This window comes from Dendroctonus ponderosae, unplaced genomic scaffold, assembly GCF_020466585.1.
Source record: "Dendroctonus ponderosae isolate FM_Combo_2020 unplaced genomic scaffold, Dpon_F_20191213v2 Dpon_F_20191213_3, whole genome shotgun sequence".
Lineage (NCBI taxonomy): Eukaryota > Metazoa > Arthropoda > Insecta > Coleoptera > Curculionidae > Dendroctonus > Dendroctonus ponderosae.
Window position 1 is genome coordinate 15,627,025 of NW_026018508.1, and position 7,309 is coordinate 15,634,333.

At 37.2% G+C, this 7,309-nt stretch overlaps 1 protein-coding gene across 2 annotated transcripts in view; it reads left to right on the forward strand.

Annotated features, from left to right (window-relative positions):
• Nucleotides 1–7,309, forward strand: part of LOC109538529 (atrial natriuretic peptide receptor 2) — a 40,596-nt gene that overhangs the window by 13,683 nt on the left and 19,604 nt on the right. Inside the window, exon 1 of one of the 2 annotated variants that reach the window (XM_048664602.1) lies at nt 475–788. The exons of the other annotated variant lie outside the window; for it this stretch is intronic. The gene's annotated coding sequence lies outside the window, so the exon portion shown is untranslated. Of the gene's footprint in view, nt 1–474; nt 789–7,309 lie in introns of those variants that run through there. 2 annotated transcript variants of the gene reach the window in all.

Sequence of the window (7,309 nt, forward strand, 5' to 3'; positions counted from 1 at the left end):
TAATGACGTCACTGCCAAATAGCTTGGAACACCCTATAGGTTCGATCAAATTAAAAGCATTTCCCGGGTGTTTTCTTCAACGTCTTGAAATAGAAAAATGATTGATTTGATGCGTGATTAAATGGACTTTTCCGGGAAAACATGTTATATTCATGCACGCCCACGACGCCGCAATCCCCTTTGAAAGCGAAAAAGCAATCTTCATGGGATTATCCATTATTATCGAAATTGCCACAAAATAGCAATTGCAATAACATGGCAACAGTGCGAAAGATATACGGACTTCTGCTACCAAAAGACGCACATTCATCCAGTAGCTGCCTGTCAAAGTGACAGGACATTGTATTCACACAGTTCTATGACTGGGGCTGTTGCCCTTACACCTAACGAAGGAAATCTTGAAAAGTTGGGGAAATGTGTATTCGAAACTTGGCAACGTTGCTTATTGTATGGAATGCGTAGTAATGCGTTCTCTATCGCGTAGACCCGAAGCATAGTTCCCTCTCAGTTGCTTTGGCGTACGTTTGTGTTAACGAGTTTCGATGTGCGTGCGAGTCGAGATGTTTACTTCGCAATCTTTTTAAAGTTTTCCTCAGTGATTTCGAGTCGTGATTGGGCTTGTTTGTACAAATTATCCCGGGAAAATGAAACCCCGCTTTGAGGCCACGCACATTTGCCCTTCTTCCCAACGACTTCCCAGTGTAGTGAGTTGAACATTTTGTAAAAACGACTGTTGTATTGAGTGTCTTATCAATTAATTGTGTGTTTTAATTGCGGATTTTTATCTGGTAAGTTGCGATTTTGCTCGAGTTCAACACTCTTCTATAACCTTGCGCATCTTGCCCGAGTTGATTATCCCAAACAAACAAGCGAGCTTCACGTGACAAATCAAAACAATCCCCTTAAAGCCGAAAAACGATCGTAATATTTAAATACAGTGATTGGTTGATTGTGCCTTCTATCTCGCTTTTGGAGAATTGGAAATAACGATGCAAAAGGAGCCAACAATTTTTGTTGGGGCTCGAATTTCCAACCCCCCGAAGTGTCAGGTGTACCTGCAAGCCACCCCGTCGATATCGACACTTTCAGTTGTTTCTTTACAGGGTTGCCGGTATCCCTGAATTAAAACACAAGGTCAGCGCACGAATCTCTCGCCAACCAGATATGCGTTTGTTGAGTCCAAACTTATTACCTTCAATGAGTTTTTGCTCCTTTTCATATTCTAATTATTTATTATCTTTATAGTGGATTTAAGGGTTTTCTAAGGACGGGGAACCTGTCAAGGAGCGTCTTGCCTGGTTAGGAAAATTTAAAAAAGGCAGTGCAGTTGAGGGAAACCTTTTGCGCCCAACATTCACTAAGTTAGTAAAAATCAGAACGTTTGAGGATTTTGATGAACTCTTCAGCATCTTTAGATTCAAGTGTTTTTCACCAACTGCAAAAAATTCAAATTGCTTCTTGCCCTGATTGGAGAGTTATGAATTTTTGAAAGGGAAAGTGCAGTTGGGTATAACTGTCCATTTTGAAGCCAACATTTGCGCAGTTAGTACAAATTAGGATATTGGAAGATTTTGATAAACATTTAAGTATCTTCTACGAGCTGCCAAAAAATCAAGTTGCTCCTTGCTCTGCTAAAAGCGTCCATATTGCGACCAATATTTAAAGTTAGTAAAAATCAGAAGATTTTGATTCAAATTGCGACATCGTTAGATTCAAGTGTCTTCCACAAACTGCAAAAAATTCAAGTTGCTACTTGCTGTGGTTGGGAAATTGGGATTTTTTAAAACAGGGCGCAGGTAGGTTGAACGGTCCGTTCTGAGACCGATCTTTACTAAGCTGGAAAAATCAGGATTTTGGGCTATTTGTATGAAAATTTCAGCGTTCTTAGAAGTAAGCGTCTTCTAGGAACAGTGAGAGGTTCAAGTTGATACGCGCTCTAGTCAATTAGAAAAATGATTGTCGTTTTGTGCATGGGTGGCGCAAGATTATTGCAAAATGCATGTTTCTCGGAAGCAAAATACATCATTCTAGAGATAAATAAATGGCCTTTTTAGAAAGTGAACCATGGATGGGGAAATGTTGGCAGTTTTCTCAAAAAAGGCTTGAATTCAAGAAGTTTTAGATTTGCGTGGTTTTTTTTGAGTTGCAAAAACCACTTGAACATGACGCTGCTTTTTTCGAAGTTTCTCAAGAACCATTCGAGCCGCAGAATTCGTTTTGGCATCGTTGGATAGAGAATTCGATCCGCCCTTGGCTCTAGTTTGGAACTCAGGTGTTTTTAAAGAAGAGTCCACAGAGATGTAAAAATATCTATTTCGAGACTCAATAAAACCGAAAACTAAATCCTGTTGTGCTTTAATTACGTCTTTTTCAAAACTCCTCCAATCAACCTGAGCAGTGTAACTGCAAATTTCGGTTTATGGTCGGATATCTCCTACAATGAATTACTTTTTCGTGCATAGACATGCATTGATATCTGGCCAAATATAGAACACAATTGACACAGTCGCGTAATAAATGCAGCTTTTATTTTTATCAATGGTTATCATTGATAATATTTATAGATGCAGATTTCAAGGTATTTACCGTACCCAAAGAGATTCGAATGGGAACAAACACGTCTGGAAACTGTATCAAATTAACCACTCTCCACTCTTCGTTAATCGGCAACATTCACTGATGGTCATCGGATTTAAATAGCATCAGTTCGTCTTGCGGTTTACTAATAATCAATGACCAACGCAAATATTTGCCACACACGTATTGTTAAAAATAGTTGGAGGAATTCACTGAAATGCAGCGAAAAAACAAACTTCCCAGCAATTAAACGTTGGACAAACAGTTTATAGCCCCAATATACCGTCTCTGCACGTCGCTAATTGCCTTTTTAATGCCTGTTGTTATCATTCCTGTGAAATGTTCAGCTGTTTTTTACCCGAACGATTTCATGTTTACTTGCCAAAGCTTCCGGCTTTGGATTTTTCCGTTTACTCATAATATACGGGGAAATACCCAATAAAACGGTGAAAGTACAATGGTTGTCATTCTTTGCTTGATCAAGATTGGATCCTGGAAACTTGTGGAATTTTCGGTTAAATTTTTCGATGCCAATATACAGGGTGACAATTTTAAGGGCGAAGAACCAAAATAACCGTCTGAACTGCCCATTTAATAAGGCTCAAGTACAGGGTGTCCCAACGATAGAGTACAGTAATAGTACAGTCATATTCTAGAAGTACTAAACGCACATATTTAAACAGTATTCGCAATTATACAGGGGCGCCTGAAAAGAAACCAAGTTTTCTCTAATGGGTCACCCTATATTTTATTTTATTTTCGCATTCATATCTAAGTTTCAATTACTTTCTGTTATTTAGGACATGAACAAAAACTGGACAGTTTTCCAGTTATTCGGCTTTAACGTTGTTCGGAAAAACCGAATCAGTTTTGTATCAGTATGTTTAACCTCAATTCTGCCGTTCAACCCGGTTAAACATATATTAACTCTAATGAATTTTAAGTGCGAACCATAGCAAATCATTCTATGTAAATGGAGCCCAAGGCAGAACCCAACACATGTAAACAGATCAAACGACCTAGTTAACGATTCTGCAAACAGTAGGTACTTATGCACGTTGTTTAACCGATAAAACGGGAATTTTTCCATTTTTTGGATGGAAATTTTTCGTGTATTATCGAAAACTGTGCCCCATTTGGAAAGGCTTATTATGTTTCGCAGATTGCGGGTTACGATTATCTGAAGTGCTTTCGCCACTCAGTAGCTGATAGTTGGCGAAATTTGCATAAGACCTAATTTGCTTTGTCAATCACTCCCCACATGCTTGCACTTAATCATCGATGAAAAACCGTAAATTTTCGCCCCTAATCGATTGCTGTCACTTCACATTTAAAATATAAGTAACGTCCCAATTAAATCGTTATTTTCAGTGCAGTAAATTACACGTGTCGTATGCGACCTTGCTGACACAATAAAAATAACACTTTTTTATAAATGGTACAAAAAAACGTGCCGATATGCAATTTGGTATGTTTGCAAATGCCATCCTCGTGCTTCACCTTAGGGTTCGGATTGCATTCATACCCAGAATTTGATGATTTCATTTTCATTCAATGATTTGGGGGACAAATTTAAATAAATAAAAAAATGTTCTATGCACATTCAGATGAGCGCAAATTCACGTGGATTTAACATAGAAACTTAAGTGGAATTCGAGCCGTTTTATAATTTTTGAAAATTTCGACCTCATGAAATTTTCGGTCAAAAATCAACATTTCACATGCGTGTTTTCTGCTCTCACTCGATTGCTTTCGTCGTAAGAAACGCCCCAATATACAGATATCAAGTGTTTTAGTCAATAATAAGGAAACTATTGTCGGTTACTTTGTAAACGCCCAAAAACCGCTTAAAAACACCAAAAATTTCGATTTTTTGCGACAATGATTTCTCGCTTCTTTGAGATGAAAATGGTGTAGAATTTGAAGAGGTTTGAAAAAATTTGTATAAACAAAACAAAAATTTCACATGCGTATTTTTTGCGCCCAATCGTATGCTTTCGACATAAGAAACTACCCAAAATAATAAGTGTTTTAGGGTATAATTAGGGAAATATCTTTGAATGAATGAAATGATGTAGAGAAAATTGATATTTTTTCACGAAATCGAAATCGGCCCTCAAGACATTTTCCGATCAAAAATTCACATGCGTATTTTTTGCGCTCAATCGATTGCTTTCGACCTAAGACACTCGCCAATATGCATATGTAGAGTGTTTGAGTCCATAATAAGAAAAACATCGTCCATTAAAGAAGTGAATGCTCAAAAACCGCCGAAAATGAGTTGAAAATTTCGATTTTTTCGTAGTTGGAGCCTCTAGTGTGTTTTGCAATCAGTTCGTTGCATTTCCAGCTTCCTTGAGATGAAAGTCATATGGAATTCGAAGCATTTAGTGATTTTTTTTCTTCAAAAAATCGACCGATCGTTTCAGATGCGCTCAGTGGATTATTTGCGCCCTCAGAAGGTCCCCAAGGGTGATTCTACATGCTAAAATAATGGTAGTAAGTGATGTAACAAAAATTCGAAATCTGAATATATTGGTTAAAGCTTTTAAGTAAGTTAAGTGGAGAAACAATTTTTTATCAGAAAGTTATAGATCCCTAAGCTGAGAGTTTGTACCGATTTTCAATTTGATCCGCGAAGAAATATGCAGAATAGGTAAAAAAACAAAAAAAGAAGTTTGATGAGCTGTAACTCGGGAAATATTGAGATTTCGCATTTTTGCTACACTTACATGCATGACTTACTACCATTATTTTAGCATGTAGAATCACCCTTAACAATTTTCTACCGCATTACTCGAACACCCTGTATAAATAACGTGAATGATCAAAAACCGCTTAAATTGAGTGAAAAATATCGATTATTGGGAACAGAAAGTTTCTGGCGTGTTTTTCGATAAGTTAGTGTCGAAAAGTGTCAGAACATAATTGTAAACTTCTTCAAAAAAATATGAAAAACTAAATTGTTGAACAATTGAAAAATGTTCCAACGTCACTAGGACGGACGAATTTGCCCCTTAAGGACAAATCTAAAGGAGCTCGTTATAAATTCGCAATAAAACCTCCAAATCCTTAAAAACTCATTTAAAATACGATTTTAAGCGTCGTCTTTTAGAGTGATCGTGTTTTATCGGAAGGCGTTTTTCAGATCACCATGCACAAAACTTTTTTTTTGGTGTCAAGGAAAACGGAAAACTGTCTGACTCATCAAATGTATTGGCTGTTCCAGAGGAATGTTGTTTTTCCTAAACATATGGAATTTGCCTGAGGTTAGTCACCCTTGTTGGTTTTTTCGCTTAGGCTCGTAGAAACCACCTCAGATCTGAATAACACACACAATATATCTAATATTATTCACTGCAATTAATCAACTAGATTGTATGTTACTGAAATAGCTGCGAACACTGTAAACAAATTACATAAGACTTGAGCCAGATGAATTTACCTTTATGTCTTATTTGCTTGACTAAGGAGTATAATTACACTTTTTTTATTGTTTTGTTGCTTGTACCTGGCTGGTAATTTTTTGAATAAACCGACATGGGAGTGATATAATGGTTCATGCATGTAGAAAGCAATGTCCCTGAATAAAATTTCGTTTTCATAGAATAGAGGCGAAACACGTTGAATAATCGGGTAATTGTTCTGAGATGAAAATATGCAGGAAACAACAATGTTTATTCATGGGTGCAATTGTGCAAAACGTGAAGTGACAAAATTGCAATAATCCCCTTAATTAAGCCATCAAACACAGGCCAGACCCAAGAGCACTTTAATCGTTCCGCGTAATATCTTCTTCTATTTTTATTTCGAGTTTGTTTGCATTTTGTATATCGGGGTCAGGTCATCCAAGTTTTAAATTATTGCGTACTGTTGGTCGTATTTTAAAACAAGGATCTCTTATCTTCGCAACTTTTCCAATTGTAAAATTCCACTTTAATTTATTTTTTGCTAGTCAACTCATTCGTGAATATCTGGTCTTTTCCTTCGGTTCATCAACATACGCCCCGTGTACCATGTGGTTGAATTGAGAAACACGTTAGTTAATATGGACCAAAATATAATTTAATATTAAAGTGCGTCATATGTGTACAGTTCACGAATAGACTTGTGCCACTTTATAATTAGCCTAGCTGTCTACAATTTGTTTCCGCTGAGAACCCAGACATGTCATATTAATTATTAACGACGTGTATTTATGGATTTTCCGAAGCGATATTGAGAGCGAAAGTGCACATGAACTGTATTTACATTGTTTCAAGCAAAAATTCGGCGACGTCAATTCAAAACTTTCGCTTCTTGCTAGGTAAACGAGCGCTGTAAACTAGAGATGAACCATGAAACGAGAATCTGGTCTTTTTGGGCTTTTACGCCGTCGTGGAAAGGAGTTTCTTCCTCCCAGCACGAGTGGCTAAATCTGAAGAATATGAGATGCGTGCTGGTGAAACGTCAGGGCCAAGTTCAGATCAAATGACGGACTATCATCCAAATTTTTCGGCGGTTTTGTACAAATGCACGCTCTTATTTAAAATGCTCTCACTCCTAAACGAGAGTAAGGAACAACTTGAGATTTTCACAGACTGTTGAAGGCATTTGAGTCTACAGCTTCTGCGAGTTTCATTCAGATCGCACTGAATCCTAATTTTATCGGACTTCATAAATAAATGTTGGCCAAAAAATGAACATTTCCGCACAACCGCACGCTCTCATTTAAAATGCTCTCACTTCTAAC